This window comes from Pongo abelii, chromosome 5 (assembly GCF_028885655.2).
Source record: "Pongo abelii isolate AG06213 chromosome 5, NHGRI_mPonAbe1-v2.0_pri, whole genome shotgun sequence".
NCBI lineage: Eukaryota > Metazoa > Chordata > Mammalia > Primates > Hominidae > Pongo > Pongo abelii.
The window spans coordinates 116,866,317-116,888,473 of NC_071990.2; the positions used below are offsets into that span (position 1 = coordinate 116,866,317).

The 22,157-nt window shown below is 36.9% G+C and overlaps 1 long non-coding RNA gene across 7 annotated transcripts; it reads left to right on the forward strand.

The window, feature by feature from the left end:
- Positions 1 to 1,377: 1,377 nt before the first annotated feature.
- On the forward strand, positions 1,378 to 21,730 carry LOC129060047 (uncharacterized). Of its 7 annotated transcripts, XR_008526387.2 has the most exons (6): positions 1,378 to 1,883; positions 5,702 to 5,871; positions 6,492 to 6,659; positions 11,439 to 11,506; positions 12,817 to 12,894; positions 21,443 to 21,730. It is a non-coding gene; the product is annotated as an uncharacterized LOC129060047 (long non-coding RNA). The 7 variants fall into 7 exon arrangements; XR_008526389.2 differs by lacking the exon at positions 12,817 to 12,894 and having other exon boundaries at positions 1,380 to 1,883; XR_008526383.2 differs by lacking the exon at positions 6,492 to 6,659 and having other exon boundaries at positions 1,387 to 1,883.
- The last annotated feature ends 427 nt before the right edge of the window (positions 21,731 to 22,157 follow it).

Genomic DNA, 22,157 nt, shown 5'->3' on the forward strand with positions numbered 1-22,157 from the left:
ACTACGGTTGACCACAGAGAAGGGGAAAGTGAAACTGTGGATAAGGGGGCACTATTATACTGGCCTAATGTAGAAGTTGGCATACTTCTGCAAAGAGCCAGATAGTAAATATGTTAAGCTTTGCAATCCATAACTACTGTCTCTGTCACAACTACTCAATTATACCATTCATAACTATCAACTCTGTTACTGTAGTGCAAGGAGCTATTATGCAATACATAAATAAATGTGGTGACCCTGCTCCAATAAAACTTTATTAACAAAAATGGGTGGTAGGTTGGATTTGGCCTTCAGATTGTTTGTCACCCCATGATTTAATCAACAAGGACCTATACTGTTTATTCAAAGTGAAATTTAGAGGCTGGCAGTCAGGGGTTTATTCAACAACTTTAAGAGTCTGAGCAGCAGGTCTTATTCCCTCTGCTACTCTAGGCCTACTTCACATAATTCCAAGATGACAGCTATAGCTCCAAATACTTAGTCCACTTCTAAACAAGAAGCATGAGTATTTTCAGGGAAATGAGAATGAGTCTTCCTCACATGCTTCCCTTCTTTGATAAGGAAAAAAAAAAAAACTTCACAGAAGTTTCTTGTACTTCCCCTTTTATCTCAGTCAGTCTGGTCATATGCCTACTCCTAGGCCAATCATTGCCAAAAGGGAATGGGGTTGGCATAATTAAATGAAAGCAGTTTATTCTTTGGGGCTGATCCTATTGCCATTGAAAAAGATGGCAGTTATGATACACAGATGAAGATAGAATGGCCCATTGTGTAGGCAATCAATACTATGCCACACAGACAGTACTGAGATTTTAGTTGTTTTGGTTTGTTTAATTGGTTAAAGTATGATATCTTTAAAATGTTTCAGATTTTATTTTGATTCATTTGTGGAATAATTAAAAATGACCCCATAGCTATCCTTTGGGTCTTTTGACCTCTCCGTTAAAGTTCTATGCATGGTCTCAGGCTGCACAGATTTTAGGCAGATAATTTTATTTTGCTGGTAATTTATCTATCTGAAAATTTGCAGGGAAAGTTGGGAAAGTATTACTGTAGATCCTGATAAATGGAATAAAAAAAAAGCCTACACTTTTTAGGGCTACATTCTCAAAACAAATTCTCTAAGCTTAAACAAGTATAAATTGGAAAATCTAAGTACAGAGACTCAATTCTGGTCCCAAGAAAAGTCACAGTTGAAGATGTATATCAGCCCCATAGGACTATAAGTTGTTTCCCTACAGGAGTGTGGCTGTATATGACAGTCAGCAAAGTGGAATCCAGGGGACCATTTATGACATATAGTCTCCAGTGAGGGAGGCTTATCTAAAAGAAGTGAAGTCAGGTACCCAGGAGTAGTCAGAACAAATTCTTTACTCTTAAAATGATTGTTTCTTCTAAACAGGATATGACCCCTTAGTTGAGTTTATTCCCCAACTTGTACTGCCTCAAGAAGAGTCTATAATTAATATCGAAAGAATTATTTCATCTAAAACCCTACAAAAAGTTGGACCACAAAGTAAACCAGACAAGAGAGGAGAGGTGATCTACATGTCTTTGCTGAGAACGTGACCTGGCATTAGAAGTCCGAAGATTCCAGAAAGCATGGCAACAGTAGAATCTCAGAAAATTCAATTCATGGGCAAAAATGCTAGCTGTGCCTGTCAAAGATACTGGTGCACAGGAGAGGCAAGGATGGGGCATGGGGGTGACTGAAGCACTCAATTAAACTGCTTGCTGGACAACAGAGGAAATGGTTCCCAGTGGATTGCAGGCCACTGGAAGAAATAGTAAGACACAACTTCATAGCTGTTTTAGACCTTGGCAGCAGAAATAAACCTGGAGCAGAGGAGAACAGAAATGTGTAAGCCTCACAAAACTACTTTGTGAGTACATATGTGGCATTTCCTAAGAACTCTGAAAAAAGGTGGGAGGCTCTATAGGCATTGAAAATGATACCAAAATGCGCTTTTCAAAGTTAATGAAGTAAGATAATATTAATGTGTTTAGAAAAGCACAGGTTGTCAGCATAAATGGAGCTTAAAAAAGATAGATTTTCCCATTCATCCCCTTTTTGCCTTCTAATGATCTGCTTATATAATTCCAACATGACTGGTTAAAACCATTTTCAAATAAGTCAAATTATTAATTACTTTTGATATATGCAACCCAGAATAGAGAGTTTTCCAACTATTAAATCTTACCCCAACATAGATTTGAGGGAGATTGAAACATCTTCCTTCCCAAAAATATTTTGGCCTGGTCTTGTCAGTAGCTGGAATTCTTAAGCCTATCCACAAATATTAACTGCTGCATCCTTTAGTTGCAAGGGCCTGCATGTTCTGGTCATTCTTATCTTATTACAAACCCCACTGGGCTAAGGTATTGAAGACCTGCGTTAAAATGCAAAAGCTACCAGGAAGAGATAAGACATTAAACAATTACATGCGATTAGAACCTTAACTCATCAGATTAGTCTCAATCGCTTAGAAAGACCCTTGAGAGAACCAAACATGGGTAAATGACAAATGAATTTTGATGGGGTAATAAATGGATAATATATATCTAAGAAAACAAATAGGAATGAAGCACTTCATCTCTGAGAAATGAAGTTTATAGAATTGGCAGAAAATATACTTCTATGTCATTGATCTTTCTGTTTTTGCCCTATTTCTACCTATATTTAACCAGAAATTCTAGTAACATCTTTCTTATTTTCTAACATACATATTTTACCTATATTTACCCAGAAATTCCAGTAACTTCTTTCTTATTTTCTAACATACATATGCACACATGTACGCCCACAGTTAGGCCAGAGTATGCTATTGAAACATTTCGTTTTAAGAAATGCAGAAACTGGAGGTCAATTCAACTTAGAGTTTTTCTAGTTGTAATATAATACCTATCATTTACTGAATTCTTAGAATGTAATGGACTTTGCGATAAATGATTTAAGTGAAAGAGCCAGAATTTTTCCATTTATCTGTCTGATTTTAAGGCAGGAGGATTTTTTAAAACTTATGCAATTTTTATAGTTGGGGAAAAAAAAACAAGAATCAGAAAATCTGAAAGCCTTGGCAGCCTGCCTTCCTGCCGGAACCAAGTAATAGCACTTTACTTAGAAAAGCAAACATTCTCCTGTTTGCCACACTTAGCTGGCTGCCTTCATTTAGGTCACTTGCTTCCATTAGAGGCAGAAACATGTCAATTTGCATAATATGCAGTCCTGCTAATACTGCCTCATATTAACTTATGATACAAAACTTATGATTCTATGTTAATTTAAAACACCATAAGCTTACAAATGAATAGCACTAAAAAGTATTCAAAAGTATTATCAGATGATAAACAAAATGACTCTATTATTATAACTTCTTGGGAAGTAAAACTTATATAAGGGTAGTAAAGTTATTCTCAAGTATTAGTACTAAAGCTTCTTTTAAAAGAAGCATAAAAAAACAGAAAAGTTATATCAAGATAAATAATTTTACCACCCAGTATCATTTCATAGACATTAGTAGTCTATAAAATTGCATCAAGTTTTATAAAGCCATCAGAATGAAGAGATTTAATCCTTCACAACATATTGCTGCCCACTTATAAATTTTTGTGATATCCAGAATTACTAAAGTTCATTTTAAAATATGCATGTTTTAAAATTGCATATATGTTAAAATTTAGAAATGAAATATTATATGTCCAATACACGTTTAAACTGATAACATTTTGGTATACAACAAGAGCAAAATCATTAAGTCATACCATTAGAAAAACAGAAATTCTAATCAGAAGTACACAGAGTAATACAGCAGTCAAATTCCAGTTCTTAGGGGAGATTATTTGCTAACAATAAATGATAGTACTGTGTGTCAATAGTCATTGAGACGGTTACACAGCATGAAAACAAGCTGTTAAGTCAGTTCAATAAGAGATAAAGATCAAACCAACTAGCTATCTGGCATCAGTTATTCAGATTAATCTATTGATTAAATTTGTTCACTGTTTCTAACAGTTGCTTTCGTATATTGTAGTAAAACTATAATTTCCTCAGTGGGATCTGGCTGAAGCTTCTCCCCATCATAAGCATGAGCCCAAAAACCAACATAAAATTTATCAAAGAAATGACCAAAGAAGTTGCTGGCAGTTTCCTCAAAGACCAATTAATATTTAGTAAAGAAGTAATGAATTTTACTTGAGACTGCTCTAGCAAACATATCATTCATTCATCCATCTGCTCGTGTATTTATATAAAAATTATTGAGCACCTACTATGCTCCATTTCTGTGGTCCTCTCCCTCTTGGAGGTTATAGTCTGATGGAGAAAATAATATTAACCTAAGAATTAAAACATGAATCAAACTTTTATAAGCACCAAGAAACAAAATGACACTGATAATGTACATAGGAGATTCCATTTATACTGGTAATTCTGAGAAGCTTATATGAGGAAATTACATTTGAGATCAAGTCCGGTCGATAAGTAGGCTTTCTTGTCCCACTGAGGTTCATTCACACTAATAACTCCAATTTCACTTGCTATAACCCTCACTGGCATAATGGAGATCCTCTAGTCTGTACTACCCTAAAGTTTCACTGAGTCGTTTCTAGAACTCCCAGTAGTGTCTCAAGTGAGTTATTCCTGAAGTCCCGTTTTCTGCTCTGACAAGCTGCACTGACACCCTTGCCAGAGGAAAAAACCTTGAGAGAGGCAACTCCTCAAGCAGATCTTTCTGAGAGAACATTCAATTCTATAAATGTTATGTACCAATTGTTTAGAAATGCAGTCTCGGCCCTACCAGCACATTTCTGTGTACCTGACAACCTATGGATCCTCTAATATGGCCTGTGTCTCTCTGATCTCAGACACAGATCTAGGGTGCTGGACCAAGGACAAGTGACCATTATCTGAGAAGGTCACATGTGCTGCTTCCACCTTCTCTTTTTTATTCTTCCCACTCCATCCCAGTTACCCAAAGAAACATCTCTTTTCTCCCTCCGCCTAAAGTATTCTGCTCCCCCAGGCCGGCTTGTCAACAGACAAACCAGAGCAGAGAACTAGCAAATTCAGATACGATACCAACTCAAGCAGAACATAATTTGTTTATTATACTTTAATTAGTTACTAAATGTGAACATCCATTTAACCAACAGTTTCCTTAATTAGATATTGTATTTAACCCACATTTCTCATTTCCATAGGTGACTCAATATTCTTTCCTGCTGGAATTGAGTCTTCTTTAATTTTCTGGCTCACATTTGTGTGTGTGTGTGTGTGTTTTTAATCACCTGTGGCACTGTTGAGAGATAGCCAAGTCCAATGTGCAGGAGTCCATTGATTGATGACTGGTCATTAACCACAAAGGGGACCATGAACCACATTTATGTAGAATGGAACAATGTTACAATGCCAAATGTAGTGAACTAATAATGATTTTCTTAAATCTCAAGTTCCCCCCTCCCAAGTGATAGTCTAAAATGAAAAGTTCTTAAAATATGTAATAGTATTTGCATCTGAATAAATCTTCTGCATTAATAAAATAACTTTAAATCAGTATTTTATATTACTCTCATCTTTATTTTCACTATTCAACTGAAGATTTGCTAATTTATCTGGTTGATAAGAAAGTCTAAGTCATCTAAAGAATATTTTTTAAAGATATTGCTTCATTACACTGTCCAACAAAAAGATTTTTTTTTCCAGAATCCCCCCAGAAAAGATATAAAATAAAGATAAACTGAAGATGCATATTTCTCATCATTAAGAAATTCCTGCATGGCTGATTGCAACTTGAAGTATCATGAAACAATGGCAGATGAATCCCACCAAAACTGTATGAAGCTATGAAGTTCCCAGAAATATCAAGTAAAAATGTAATTTTTATCTGAATACTTGAATATTATATTTAAGAAATAAAATAATGGTATTTAAGGTAGATGGTAATAAGCCTGAAGAACATTATATAATGAATGATGGGACTGTCAAGAAACAAAATCATCCATGGTCAGCTTAACTTTTCTGTCTTAACATTTGAAAAAATAAATCCAAGTTCTGTTTTCCAAATAAATATTTCGATTAATAAACCTACATATCTTAATGCCTCTGATGGGAAAAAAAGAGCTATGTGTACTTTTCTGCTAATTAGCTAAGAGTACACAGTATTTCTTGAATTAATATTATGAATTTAAAATTTTTGTTTAATGAATATTTGATTTCTTTCCTTTCCAAACATGGAAAGAGTAGCTTCAAAGAATGTTTTCTGTGTTGCTCAAAATTTAAATCAGTAACAAGAACATATTTACTATGTGACTAAAGAGTGAGATAAGACAGATTATATATTAAAAAATACCAAAAGTGAAAAAAAACTTTCTATTTTATTTGACATAAGATGACGCTTGATTTATAAATTTCTAGACACCAATCAATCACTAAACAGTTGGGTTTTGCCTAAAATAAGAAGAACAAATTCTTTTCTAATTTTTTTTTTTTATAGACACAGCCCGTATAAACCTTTTCTTGACCCTATCAAAGAGCTGAGGACTCAGAGCAACCACATAGCTCAAAATCCAAGGAAAACAGACGTCTGCAAGAATAGATAGGACAAAAGCACTGGCTCACTTAAAGCAGTGCCCAGGAGTAAAAAACACAAGTCATCACAGATGTAAATAAAAATAACGCATGTAAAATTTTTAACAAATTTAGAAAAGCCAGTAGTGTAAAAGTTTAGAATCCATGGAAACTGCAGATTTAAGAAGAGTTTGTACCCATTCTTCAGCTCTTTTCCACAGACAGCTAATCAGTACTTATGAGAAGATTAGGGATGAAGCAGGAGACTAGAGAAAGTCCCATTATTTTGTGATTCTGAAGGAGAGAAGCAGCCAGAGCTTCAGGAAAGGAACAAAGTTCTACCCACACCCTTTTCCCTATAGAAAAACAAAAACAACAAAAAATCCTGAAATCACTTAGGGCAGCAGGGTACAATGAAAACGCATTAAAGTAGAAGGAAGAATAAAAATTTAAAAATATCCCCGAAGGGGGAGCAGAAAATAATCCTGGGTGAAGGATTCTATATTCAGGAGTCTCCTACTGCCTCAGAGGGGAAGAAACCCCCACCTAAGAGCTACTAGTAATAAGATTGAATCGGTAATTAAAAGTTTTTCATCAAATAAAAGTCCAGGACCTGATCGCTTTACTACTGAAGTCTATCAAACATTCAAAGAAGAACTAATATCAATTCTTCTCAAACTACTTCAGAAAATTGAAGAGGAAGGAATTCTTCCAAATGCGTTCTATCAGGCCAGCATTGTTCTGATACCAAAACCAGATAAAGACACACACACAAAAAAGAAAACTACAGACCAATATCCCTGATAATCATAGACACAAAAATCCTCAAAAAATACTAACAGGCCGGGCGCAGTGGCTCATGCCTGTAATCCCAGCACTTTGGATGGCCCAGACAGGTGGATCACCTGAGGTCAGGAGTTCGAGACCAGCCTGGCCAACATGGTGAAACCCTGCTACTTGGGAGGCTGAGGCAGGAGAATTGCTTGAACCCAGGAGGCAGAGGTTGCAGTTAGCCGATATTGTGCCGTGACACTCCAGCCTGGGCAAGAAGAGCAAAACTCTGTCAAAAAAAAAAGAAAAAATCTAACAAAATGAATCCAACAACACATTAAAAAATTACTCCGTGATCAAGTGGGATTCATCTCAGGGACGCAAGAATGGTTCAACCTATGCAAATCACTAAACATAATACCTCACATCAACAGAATCAAGGACAAAAACCATATAATCATTTCAATAGATGCTGATAAAGCATTTGATACAATTCAATATCCCTTCATGATAAAAATGTTCCACAAACTGGGAATAGAAGTAATACAACTCAAAACAATAAAGGCCATATATGACAAACCCATAGCTAATATCATACTGAATGGGGAAAAATTGAAAGCCTTTCCACCAAAATCTGAATCAAGACAAGGATGCCTACTTTCACTACTTTTATTCCGTATAGCAATGGAAGTCCTAGAGATAGCAATTAGGCAAGAGAAAAAATTAAGGGTATGCAAATTGGAAAGGAAGAAGTCAAATTATCCTTGTTTACAGACAATATGATATGATATTTAGAAAAACCTGAAGACTCAACAAAAAACTTAGAATCGACACACACGTTTGGTAAAGTTGCAGGATACAAAATCAACATACAAAAATCAGTAAAATTGCAAATGCCAACAGAAAACAATCTAAAACAAATTTTAAAAATGGCAGTTTCATGTACAAGAGCTATAAAAATTTTTAAAAATACCTAGGAATAATTTTAGCAAAAAACATAACACACTTAAAAGAATTGAAATGATACAATTTCTCGACACAATGGATTAAACTAGAAATAAATTAGAGAAAGTTGTCCAGAAAAATCTTTAAATATTTGTTAATTATACACCATACATAACCTATGAGTCCAGAAAAAAGTTAAAAGAAAATTAAAAATTCATTTTTCATTAAATGAAAATGAAAACACAAAGTATCAAAATTTGTTACAGGCAAATAAAAAACTGCTTACACAGCAATGTATATCATTAAATATTTTAATTATTAAAGAAGGAAGAGTTCAAAAAAATTATCTAAGTATCCTCTTGAGGAAACAAAGAATGTAAGAATAAATTAAACCCAAAGCAGGCAGAAATAAGAAAATTCTGAGAGAAAAAAATTTTTAAAGATGACTGAAAATAACAATAAAAATGATAAACTTTTAATCAGATGCTTCAGGGTAAAAAATAGAAGACTAAAAAACCAATATTAAAAAGAAAAGAGAAGATTTCATTGATAATTCCTCAAACACTATAAGAATAATAATGGAATCTCTAAAAATTATATGTTTATGAATTCAACAATTTATATAAAATTAAACAACTTTAAGAAACAAACTACTAAAGCATGTTCAAAAGGAATAGATAATTTATTCTATAACAATAAAGAATTTGAATTCATAATTGCAAAACTTCCAAGAATAATTTTTGTTAAATTAAAATGTCAGCCTATTTCCTAGTGGGCTTACTAGGACATAGCTTACTAGTTATCAAGAATTCAAGTAACATATACCAATTTTTAAAAATCATTTCCAGAGAACAGAGGAGAAAGAAATGCATTCCAAGACATTTTACAAGACCAAGATTACACTGATGCCAAAACCAGTAAAAGACAACAGAAAACTACAGACTGACATTTTTTATAAACACTGATGAACAATCCTGAGGAAAATATTGGCAAATCAAATTTAGCATCATATGCAAAAGCTAATACATCATGACCAAATAGATTTTATACTTGGAAGGCAGGTTTGGTTCAACAACTGAAAATTAAGCAATGTAATTCACCATATCACAAGAAGAGAAATCATATGATGATTTCAATATACGCATCTCAACAAAAGCCTTTATGAAATTCAATATGTATTAATGTTAAAATAAGCAAACAAACAGAAGGAAATTTCCTCAACCTGACATAAGATATCTACTAAAAGCCTTCATATAATGCCATTCTTAATGACAGACTTAGTATTTTTCTCTGTGATCAGGAACAGGCAAAATGTCCATTCTTATCACTTCTATTTAACATGTTATTGGAGGTCTTATTCAGTGTAATAAATAAAAACAGAAAAATTAAAGACATAGTTTTGAAAGAAAGACATGATTACCTACATACAGAATCTCAACAATCTACAAAGAAGCTAGTATAACTAATAAATAAATTTAACAATTTTACTGAATACAAACTCCATATACAAATATCCATTGTATTTTTACATGCTAACAATGAACAATGGGAAACTGGAATAAACAGACTATTGAAACAAATAGAGTATTATTTATAACATCAGAAACATTAACTACTTAGATATAAGTTTAATAAAGTACAACTCAAGATTTATATACTAAAAACTACACTTATAAAGGAAATAAAAGAGGACCTAAATAAATTAAAATATATTTTAGGTTGATGGATCAGAAGACTCAATATATTAAGATGTCAATTCCACCCTAATAGATCTGTAGAGTCAATATAATTACAACAAAAATGTCAGCAAAATTTGTTTGTGGAAATTTGCCATCAAATTCTAATTTGGTAGGGTGGGAGGAGTGGGAAAGCAAAGGAACAGAATAGCTCAAACAATTTTGAAAAGATAGAACAAAGTTGAAGGACTTATACTGTTCATAGTGGTCAGCTTGGACTGCCATAACAAAATACTACATGTTGGGTGGCATAAGCAACAGAAATTTATTTTCTCATAGTTCTGGAGGACAGAAGTTCAAGATCAAGGGGCTAGCATGTTTGGTGTTTCCTGATGCCTCTCTTCAAGGCGCTAGCATGTTTGGTGTTTCCTGATGCCTCTCTTCAAGGGGCTAGCATGTTTGGTGTTTCCTGATGCCTCTCTTCTTGGCTTGTAAATAGTCATTTTTAGCGAGCTGTGGCCTCACATTACTTTTTCTGTGTGTGTGAGCACTTCTGGTGTCTCTTTTTCTTAAGGACACCAGTCTTACAGAATTAGGGCCCTACTTTTATGACTCATTCAACCTTAATTATCTCTTTAAATACCCTTCCTCCTAATAAAGTCACAAGGACTGCTAGAAGAAAATATAGAAGAAAATCTCTGTCATCTTGGGTTAGGCAAAAAGAAATTTAAATATGACACAAAAAGCATAATCTTGAAAAGTAAAAATTGGAAAACTGGACTTCTTCAAACTTAAAATCTCTACCTTTCAAATAAAACTTAAAATAAAAAGACAAGCCACAGATTGGAATAAAATATTTGAAGAACACATATCTGATATGATATAAAAGGTCTTAATGATAAGAAAACAAGCAATCTGATTTTTAAATGAGAAAAAATTGATATTTTAATTGAGGATGATATTTAAATGGCAATTAAGCACATCAAAAAGTGCTCAACATCTGTTGTCATTAATGATACACAAACTAAAACCAAAATAAGATAGCATTACATACCCGTTATTGTGGCTAAGACTACAAAAACTTGACAATACCATGTGCTGACAAGACTAAACAACTGGAACCCTCATATATTGCCAGTTGGGATGCAATATGCTACAATCACTTTGGAAAAGGTTTGACAGTTTCTTTTTTAATTAAATATACACTTACCATGCAAACCAGTATTTCCACTCAATATTTATACTAAAGAAAACAAACATATGTTCACAGAAAAACCTGCATGCAAATGTTTATTGCAGCTTTATACTTATTATCAAAACCTGGAAAAATGCATACTGATACATGTAACAACATAGAGGTATGTCAAAAGCATTATGCTAAATGAAAGAAGCCAGATTCAAAAATTACATACTGTGTGATTCTTGAATATGGTATTTTGGATACGAAAATTTATAAAGAAAGAAAAATTGGTGTTTTCCAGGGGCTGCGTGTGTTGGGTGTGTGACCAGGGAGGAAGGAGTACAATGGAGCATGCAGAAACTTTTTGAGGTGATGGACTGTTTTTTATTTTGACTGTTGTGATTACATGTCCACCAAAAACTTAGAGGAAGGCCTGCCTTTGTCAAAACTCATAGAACTATACACTAAAAGGATAAATTTTATATATTTAATTTTTTTTCAATAAACTTGACTGGGAAGAATTCCAGAATGAATTTCTTCACCCAGGTCATAACCATAGCTAACATTTAAGCTTACTTTCTTTTATTTCTATATGTGTATGTGCTACTGTGTGCATAAAATATACACATATACATACAGGGTTTGGTCTACAGTTCCTGGCTGATAATTCCCAAAGCCCTTGTTATAGTAAACAGAATCAATCTCTCTCTGTCTGTCTCTGAACTTCTCCTGCTCTCCTTTCAACTGGCCATGGCAGGATTCTAATCTGATCATGAGTCAAAAAACAATCATTTCAGAAAGAGTCCTGCTCCCTATCGTGGAGTAAAGAATGCTGCACAGAGGACAAGAAGAATCCGAACAGACAGGCCTTACTGAGTTTATATCACATCCTTTCTGTCCAATCACATTTCAGTATGGTTGTCCATGCTTCAATCCTGCCTCTCCAATAAAGTCCCTATTAAAAGGCCCAAGAGAACAGGGTTGGAGAGCTTCCAGATAGCTGAACATGTGGAGGTTCCTGGGGGGTGTTACACCCAGAGAGGACATGAAAGCTCCATGTTCCTTTGTATATGCCTTGCCCTATGCATCTCTTCATCTGTCTTCTTTTTAATATCCCTTATAATAAAATGGCAAATTTGTTTTCATGAGTTCTGTGAGCCACTCCAGCAAATTAATCAAACCCAAAGAGAGGATTCTGGGAATCCCAACTTGAAGCCAGTTGATCAGAAGTTCAGGATGGCCTGGACATGCAAAAGGTGTCTGGAGGAGTGGGCATGGGGGAACTTGGGGAACTGAGTCCCCAAGCTCTGGGATCTGACTCTATCTCCAGGTAGTGTTGGAGTTGAATTGGAGAATACTGAGTTGGTGTTCACTACAGAATTCATTGCTCACTTGGTGATGGGGAAAACCTCCTGCCTACATTTGATCTCAGAAGTCTTCTGTGTTGATAATTGTTGTCTAGAGAGAATAGGAAAAAGCACTTTGAGTGAGTGTGTTTTATACATAAACAGTTATCATGTATGCACATTTTTACCCTGCATTTAACACCCACTGAAGCATTTTCTCATCTTTAACTCATATTCCAAAATGTAATGTTAAAAAAATTTAGTATTATCAAATTTCACCTTATGGAAAAAGAACTAGTGTACAAAAATGTATTTGTTAATTATTATTAAAAGGTATAATGTTGGCAGCTGGCAAGATGGCTGAATAGGAATAGCTCCAGTCTGCAGCTCCCAGCGAGATCAATGCAGAAGGTGGGTGATTTCTGCATTTCCAACTGAGGCACCTGGTTCATCTCAATGTGACTGGTTAGACAGTGGGTGCAGCCCATGGAGGGCAAGCAGAAGCAGGGTGGGATGTCGCCTCACCTGGGAAATGCAAGAGGTTGGGGAACTCCCTCCCCTAGCCGAGGGAAGCCATGGGGAACTGTGCCGGCCCAGATACTATACTTTTCCCACCGTCTTCACAACCTGCAGACCAGGAGATTTCCTCCAGTGCCTATGCCACCAGGGCCCTGGGTTTCAAGCACAAAACTAGACGACCATTTGGGCAGACATTGAGCTAGCTGCAGGAGTTTCTTTTCATACCCCAGTGGCTGCTAGAACACCAGAGAGACAGAACCCTTTACTACCCTGGAGAAGGGGCTGAAGCTAGGAAGCCAAGTGGTCTAGCTCAGTGGATCCCAGCCCAACGGAGCCCAGCAAGCTAAGATCCACTGGCTTAAAATTCTCGCTACCAGCACAACAGTCTGAAGTCGACCTGGGATGCTCCAGCTTGGTGAGGGGAGGGGTGTCCACCATTACTGAGGCTTGAGTAGGTGGTTTTCCCCTCACAGCATAAACAGAGCCACCAAGAAGGTGTGCGGAATCCACCACAGCTTGACAAAACCACTGTAGCCAGACTGCTTCTCTAGATTCCTCCCCTCTGGGCAGAGCATCTCTGAAAGAAATGTAGCAGCCCCAGTTAGGGGCTTATAGATAAAACTCCCATCACCCCCTGGGACAGAGCCCCTGGGGGAAGGTGCAGCTATGGGTGCAGCTTCAGCAGATTTAAACATTGCTGCCTGCCAGCTCTGTAGGGAGCAGTGGATCTCCAAGCACAGTGCTTAAGCTCTGCTAAGAGACAGACTGCCTCCTCAAGTGGATCCCTGACTCCCGTGCCTCCTGACTGGGACACACCTCCCAGGACGGGTCAACAGACACTTAATACAGGAGAGCTCCAGCTGGCATCTCATGGGTGCCCCCTGGGATGAAGCTTCCAGAGGAAGGAACAGGCAGCAATCTTTGCTGTTCTGCAGCCTCCAATGGTGATAGCAAGGCAAACAGGGTCGGCAGTGGACCTCAAGCAAACTCCAACAGACCTGCAGCAGAGGGGCCTGATTGTTAGAGGGAAAACTAACAAACAGAAAGGAATAGTAACAACATCAACAAAAAGGACTTCCACACCAAAACCCCAACCGAAGGCCACCAAAATCAAAGACTTTGGTTTTTGATAAATCTTCGTAGATAAATCCACAAAAATGGGGAGAAACCAGCACAAAAAGGCTAAAAATTGCAAAAACCAGAACACCTCTTCTCCTCCAAAGGATCACAACTCCTCACCAGTGAGGGAACAAAACTAGACAGAGAATGACTTTGACAAATTGGCAGAAGTTAGGCTTCAGAAGGTGGGTAATAACAAGCTCCTCTGAGCTAAAGGAGCATGTTCTAACCCAATGCAAGAAAGCTAAGAACCTTGAAAAAAGGTTAGAGGAACTGCTAACTAGAATAACCAGTTTAGAGAAGAACACACATGACCTGATGGAGCTGAAAAACAGCACAAGAACTTCATGAAGCATACACAAGTATCAATAGCCAAATCCATCAAGCAGAAGAAATGATATCAGAGATTGAAGATCAACTTAATGAAATAAAGTGTGAAGACAAGATTAGAGGAAAAAGAATGAAAAAGAAACAACAAAGCCTCCAAGAAATATGGGACTATGTGAAAAAACCAAACCTACATTCAATTGGTACACCTGAAAGTGACGGGGAGAATGGAACAAAGCTGGAAAACACCCATCAGGATATTATCCAGGGGAACTTCCCCAAGCTAGCAAGACAGGCCAATATTCAAATTCAGGAAATACAGAGAACACCACAAAGATAGTCCTCGAGAAGAGTAAACCCAAGACACATAATCATCAGATTCAACAAGGTTGAAATGAAGAAAAAAATGTTAAGAGCAGCCAAAAAGAAAGGTTGGGTTACCCAAAAAGGGAAGCCCATCAGACTAACAGAGGATCTCTCTACAGAAACCCTACAAGCCAGAAGAGAGTGGGGGACAATATTCAACATTCTTAAAAAGAAGAATTTTCAACCCAGAATTTCATATCCGCCAAACTAAGCTTCATAAGCAAAGGAGAAATAAAATCCTTTACAGACAAGCAAATGCTGAGAGATTCTGTCACCACCAGGCCTGCCTTACAAGAGCTCCTGAAGGAAGCACTAAGCATGGAAAGGAACAACCAGTACCAGCCACTGCAAAAACATAACCAATTGTAAAGACCATTGACATTGTGAAGAAACTGCAACAACTAATGGGCAAATTAACCAACTAGCATCATAATGACAGGATCAAACTCACACATAACAACGTTAACCTAAATGCCCCAATTAAAAGACACAGACTGGAAAATTGGATCAAGAGTCAAGACCCATCGGTGTGCTGTATTCAGAAGACCCATCTCAAAATAAAGAGATGGAGAAATATTTACCAAGCAAATGGAAACAAAGAAAAAGCAGGGGTTGCAATCCTGGTCTCTGATAAAACAGACTTTAAACCAACAAAGATCAAAAGAGACAAAAAAGGGTATTACAAAATGATAAAGGGATCAATGCAACAAGAAGAGCTAACTATCCTAAATATATATGCACCCAATACAGGAGAACACAGATTCATAAAGCAAATTCTTAGAGACCTACAAAGAGATTTAGACTCCCACATAATAATAGTGGGAGACTTTAACACTCCACTGTCAATATTAGACAGATTGACCAGACAGAAAATTAACAAGGATATTCAGGACTTGAACTCACCTCTGGACCAAGTGGAACTAATAGACATCTACAGAACTCTCCACCCCAAATCAGCAGCATATACATTCTTCTCAGCACTACATTGCACTTATTCTAAAATTGACTACATCATTGGAAATAAAACACTCCTAAACAAATGCAAAAGAACAGCAATCATAAACAGCCTCTCAGACCACAGTGCAATCAAATTAGAACTCAGGATTAAGAAACTCACTCAAAACTGCACAACTACATGGAAACTGAACAATCTGCTCCTGAATGACTACTGCGTAAATGAAATTAAGGGAGAAATAAATAAGTTCTGTGAAACCAATGAGAACAAAGACATAACATATCAGAATCTCCGGGACACAGCTAAAGCAGTGTTTAGAGGGAAATTTATAACATTAAATGCCCACAAGAGAAAGCAAGAAAGATGTAAAATAGATACCCTAATATCTAATAGAGAAGCAAGAGCAAACAAATTCAAAAGCTAACAGAAGACAAGAGATAACTAAGATCTGAGCAGAACTGAAGGAGAGACATGAAGAACCCTTCAAAAAATCAATGAATCCAGGAGCTGGTTTTTTGAAAAGATCATAAAAATAGATAGAACACTAACCAGACTAAAAAAGAAGAGAGAAGAATCATAGATGCAATAAAAGATGACAAAGTGGATATCACCACTGGTCCCACAGAAATACAAACTACCATCAGAGAATACTATAAACACCTCTACACAAATAAACTAGAAAATCTAGAACAAGTGGATAAATTCCTGGACACATACACCCTCTCAAGTCTAAATTAAGAAGAAGCCCAATCCCTGAATAGACCAATAACAAGTTCTGAAATTGAGGCAGTAATTAATAGCCTATCAACCAAAAAAAGTCCAGGACCAGACAGATACACAGCCAAATTCTACCAGAGGTACAAAGAAGAGCTGGTACCATTCCTTCTGAAACTATTCAAGACAATAGAAAAAGAGGGACTCCTCCCTAAGTCATTTTATGTGGCCAGGATCATCCAGATACCAAAACCTTGCAGAGACACACAAAAAAAGAAAATGTCAAGCCAATATCCCTGATGAACATTGGTGCAAAAATCCTCAATAAAATACTGGCAAATGGAATCCATCAGCAAGTCAAAAAGCTTATCCACCACAATCAAGTCAGCTTCATCCCTGGAATGCAAGGATGGTTCAACATACACAAAGCAATAAATGTTATCTATTATGTAAACAGAACCAATGATAAAATGACATGATTCTCTCAATAGATGCAGAAAAGGCCGTTAACAAAGTTCAACATGCTAAAAACTCTCAATAAACTAGGTATCTCAAAATAATAAGAGCTATTTATGACAAACCCACAGCCAATATCATACTGAATGGGCAAACCTGGAAGCATTCCCTTTCAAAATGGGGACAAGAAAAGGATGCCCTCTCTCACCACTCCTATTCCACATAGCACTGAAAGTTCTGGCCAGAGCAATCAGGCAAGAGAAAGAAGAAAAGGTATTCAAATAGGAAGAGAGGAAATCAAATTGTCTCTATTTGCAGATGACATGATTGTATATTGAGAAAACTCCATCATCTCAGCCCAAAATCTCCTTAAGCTGATAAGCAACTTCAGCAAAGTCTCAAGATACAAAATCAATGTGTAAAAATTACAAACATTCCTATACAACAATAATAGACAAATGGAGAACCAAATCATGAGTGAACTCCCATTCACAATTGCTACAAAGAGAATACAATACCTAGGAATACAATTTACAAGGGATGTGAAGGACCTCTTCAAGGAAAACTACAAACCACTGCTAAGGACATAAGAGAGGATACAAACAAATGGAAAAACATTCCAGGCTCATGGATAGGAAGAATCAATATTGTGAAAATGGTCATACTGCCGAAAGTAATTTATAGATTCAATGCTATCCCCATCAAGCTACCACTGACTTTCTTCACAGAATTTTTAAAGTACTTTAAATTTCATACAGAACCAAAAAAGAGCCTGCATAGCCAAGACAATCCTAAGCAAAAAGAACAAAGCTGGAGACATCATGCCAACTGACTTCAAACTATACTACAAAGCTACAATAACCAAAACAGCATGGTACTGGTACCAAAACAGATATATAGACCAGTGGAACAGAACAGAGGCCTCAGAAGTAACACCACACATCTACAACCATCTGATTTTTGACAAACCTGACAAAAACAAGCAATGGGGAAAGGATTCACTATTTAATAAATCATGTTGGGAAAACTGTATATGGCTAGCCATATATAGAAAACTGAAAATGAACCCCTTCCTTACACCTTCTACAAAAATTAACTCAACATGGGTTAAAAACTTAAACGTAAGACCTAAAACCATGAAAACCCTAGAAGTAAACCTAGGCAATACCATTCAAGACCTAGGCATGGGCAAAGACTTCATGACTAAAACACCAAAAGCAATGGCAACAAAAGCCAAAATTGACAAATGGGATCCAATTAAACCAAAAAGCTTCTGCACGGCAAAAGAAACTATCATCAGAGTGAACAGGCAGCCTACAGAATGGGAGAAAATTTTTGCAATCTATCCATCTGACAAAGGGCTAACATCCAGAATTTACAAAGAACTTAAACAAATTTACAAGAAAAAACAAACAACCCCCTCAAAAAGTGGGCAAAGGATATCAACAGAGACTTCTCAAAAGAAGACATCTATGCAGCCAACAAACATATGGAAAAAAGCTCATAATCACTGGTCATTAGAGAAATGCAAATCAAAACCACAATGAGATACCATCTCATGCCAGTTAGAATGGTGACCACTGGCCAGGCGCGGTGGCTCACACCTGTAATCCCAGCACTTTGAGAGGCCGAGGCGGGCGGATCAGGAGGTCAGGAGATCAAGACCATCCTGGCTAACACGATGAAACCCTGTCTCTGCCAAAATTACAAAAAAATTAGCCGGGAATGGTGGTGGGTGCCTGTAGTCCCAGCTACTTGGGTGGCTGAGGCAGGAGAATGGCGTAAACCTGGGAGGTGGAGCTTGCAGTGAGCCAAAATCATGCCACTGCACGCCAGCCTGGGCAACAGTGCGAGACTCCATCTCAACAACAACAAAAACAAAAGAATGGCGATCATTAAAAAGTCAGGAAACAACAGACGCTGAAGAGGATGTGGAGAAATAGGAATGCTTTTACAGGGTTGGTGGGAGTGTAAATTAGTTCAACCATTGTGGAAGACAGTGTGGCAACTCCTCAAGGATCTAGAACCAGAAATACCATTTGACCCAGCAATCCCATTACTGGGTATATACCCAAAGGATTATAAACCATTCTACTATAAAGACACATGCACACGTATGTTTATTGCGGCATTGTTCACAATAGCAAAGACTTGGAACCAACCCAAACACCCATCAATGATAGACTGAATAAAGAAAATGTGGCACATATACACCATGGAATGCTATGCAGCCATAAAAAAGGATGAGTTTATGTCCTTTGCAGGGACATGGAAGAAGCTGGAAACCATCATTCTCTGCAAACTAACACAAGAACAGAAAACCAAACACCACATGTTCTCACTCATAAGCGGGAGTTGAACAATGAGAACACATGGACACAGGGAGGGGAACATCACACACTGGGGCCTGTCGGGGTGGGGGACTACGGGAAGGATACCATTAGGAGAAATACCTAACGTAGATTACAGGTTGATGGGTGCAGCAAACCACCATGGCAAGTGTATATCTATGTAACAACCCTGAACGTTCTGCACATGTATCCCAGAACTTAAAGTATAATACAAAAAAATTTTTAAAAGGGTATAATGTTTGCAAAGTTTGATAATCCAATTGCTATACAAATTCAAATGTTTTTGTCTTCATTTATTACTTATTCATTTGTTTTGTTTACTTTATCATTCAACACACACTTAAGCCTCACTGATAAAAAAAAAGAATAAGAAATTAAGTGAGTTCATGATCTCAAAGATGTGACTGAGTAGTGAGAACACAACCAATTCAATAAATAATTATAATCCTGGTGACATATGTTACAAAAAAGGTACAAAATATTTAATTCTTTATATTTTTCATAAGTTATGATGAGACTTTCATAGTCAATCATTTTGTACAGCTAATTACCATTAAGTTTAATTGTTTTGTAAATTTGCATTTATATGCCTATATTAATGAGATTTTCTTTGGTTATAGTGGGATTTTGTCTACGTACGCTTTGAAAATACTCCGTACAAGCCTATGATATGCAGCTTTAACATCATGCCATTCATTTTTTCAGTTGTCATATTTAAGCCATAATTCTCTTTAGTAAAATTCGTGCTCCTGAACCAGATTTCTCTTGGTGTGGAACCAGGATAACCAAGAATTAGAAGGACCCAACTCTTGGTAGGGCCTTTTCTCTATCATCAGAGGTCAAGTCTTTTGCACAATAGTCTGTTTTTAATCCTTAATTAGCAACACAGAAACAACAGTTTATTTCATGCTTTACCATATTTACCATGAATAGTTTATTTCAAGTTTACGTGCCCTCTGCAGCAAAGGTTTTTATGAACAGCCCAAACACACACACACACACACACACACCCCATCCATACTTCTGAAGAGCCTATATCTCATCTCTGAATAAAGCTGCCCAGAGAGAGAAGGTGCTGTGTTTGAATTACATTGTTTTGGGGTCCTCAGAATTGCACTGAGGTGTCCTCAATCAACTTGCCCTGCTTCCTCAGCTATCATGATGGATATTGTAAAATCAGGATGCCATAGCATAAATGATGGTACAGTATTATAAGGAAGCTGTTTATATGAGTTCGCTAGGGCTAACATAACAAAATATCACAGACTGGGTGGCCTAAACAATAGAAATTTATTTCATCAAAGTTCTGGAGGTTAGAAGTCCCTGGTCGAGGTGTCAGTATCCTTGCTTTCTCCAGAGGCGTCTGTCTTTGGCCTACAATTCATCACCTTCTTGTGTTTTCACATGGTTTCTCCTTTGTATACACACACACGCACACACACACACACAGGTCTGTGTCCTAACTTCCTCTTTTTGTAAGGACAGCAGTACTATTGGATTAGGGCTCACCCATATGTCCTCATTTACCTTAATTACTACTTTAAAGACCCTATCTCTAAATACAGTCATATTCTGAGTTACTGGGGGTTAGGACTTCAACATATGAATTTGGAACTGGGGGAGAATGCAATTAAGTCCATAAGACTGCTATTACATTTACTAAAGATATCCTATTTTAAAAAGTGTTCACCATATAATCATAGAAAGAGATGTACTACTGACTTTGAACTAAACAATTTATTGTTCTCTTTACAGAGTGATAGGTTTTCAAATAGTGCAAATCATGTAAATAATGTTGTTTCACATTTTGCTTTGACCACCAGGAACCTGAAGCTCAACTTAAATTACTGTGTTTTACATAACACTACAGTCTCTACTTAAATTCTAACTTTCTCCTCGATTTTGATCAATTCATTTACTTGCTTTGCCAGAATCTTGATTCTTATCTTTTATCCATTTTCTTGTATGCTGTATGCAATATGACACCCTGCATGGCCAGATTATATGAAAAAGCAAACCTGAAAAACACCTAACATCCAAGTGACTGAAACTATGCCCCTAACAGTTAAAGAAACATGACTAACAGAAATTCTTGAGCTTACAGGAAGGCAGAAAAACAACTTGCTGAAATGCTGAAACTCCCTTTTCCCAGGTTTGTAAGATAACAAAACTGGCTGAAATCCATTGGAACCAGTATGGCCGATTGGAGTTTGCACAGAATGAGCTTGCTGACTTCACATTTCCACCATACTTTTCATGATAACTCCCTGAAGTTGCACGTGGGACCCATGAGGTAGCATGAATGGATGACCGTGCATTCCCAAAGACTTTCCAGCTCTTCTCTTTCCTTCCACCAATCACCTACTAATCCCAGAATCCACTTCCTAAATGTTTTCTAATAAAATGACTCCCTTAAGGCCAGCACAGGGAGACAGATGGACTACTGTCTCCTTGTGAGTCAATTTGCAGTAAAATGTTTTCTTTTCTCAAAAACCCAGCGTCATAGTATTGGCTTCTAGCGCACGGGGCAGCAAGCCTCTTTTGCTTGATAACGTGACCACAGGTGACTTCACTGGATTTTTCTGAGATGTGGAAGATGTATCGCTTTAAGCAATAGCATATCTAATGAAAACTACATTTCTGTGGGCTACTTGACTCCAGTAGATATTTATTGTCTTTTGGTCACAAACTCCTCTAAAATTTGAGAAAAAAAGTTCTAAAACCTATTTCCTATCTAAAGACAGCACAGTGTTTGTGCCGATTAAGAGTACAAGGCCGGGCATGGAGGCTCACCCCTGTAATCCTAGCACTTTGGGAGGCCAACATGGGTGGATCACGAGGTCAGGAGTTCGAGACCAGCCTGGCCA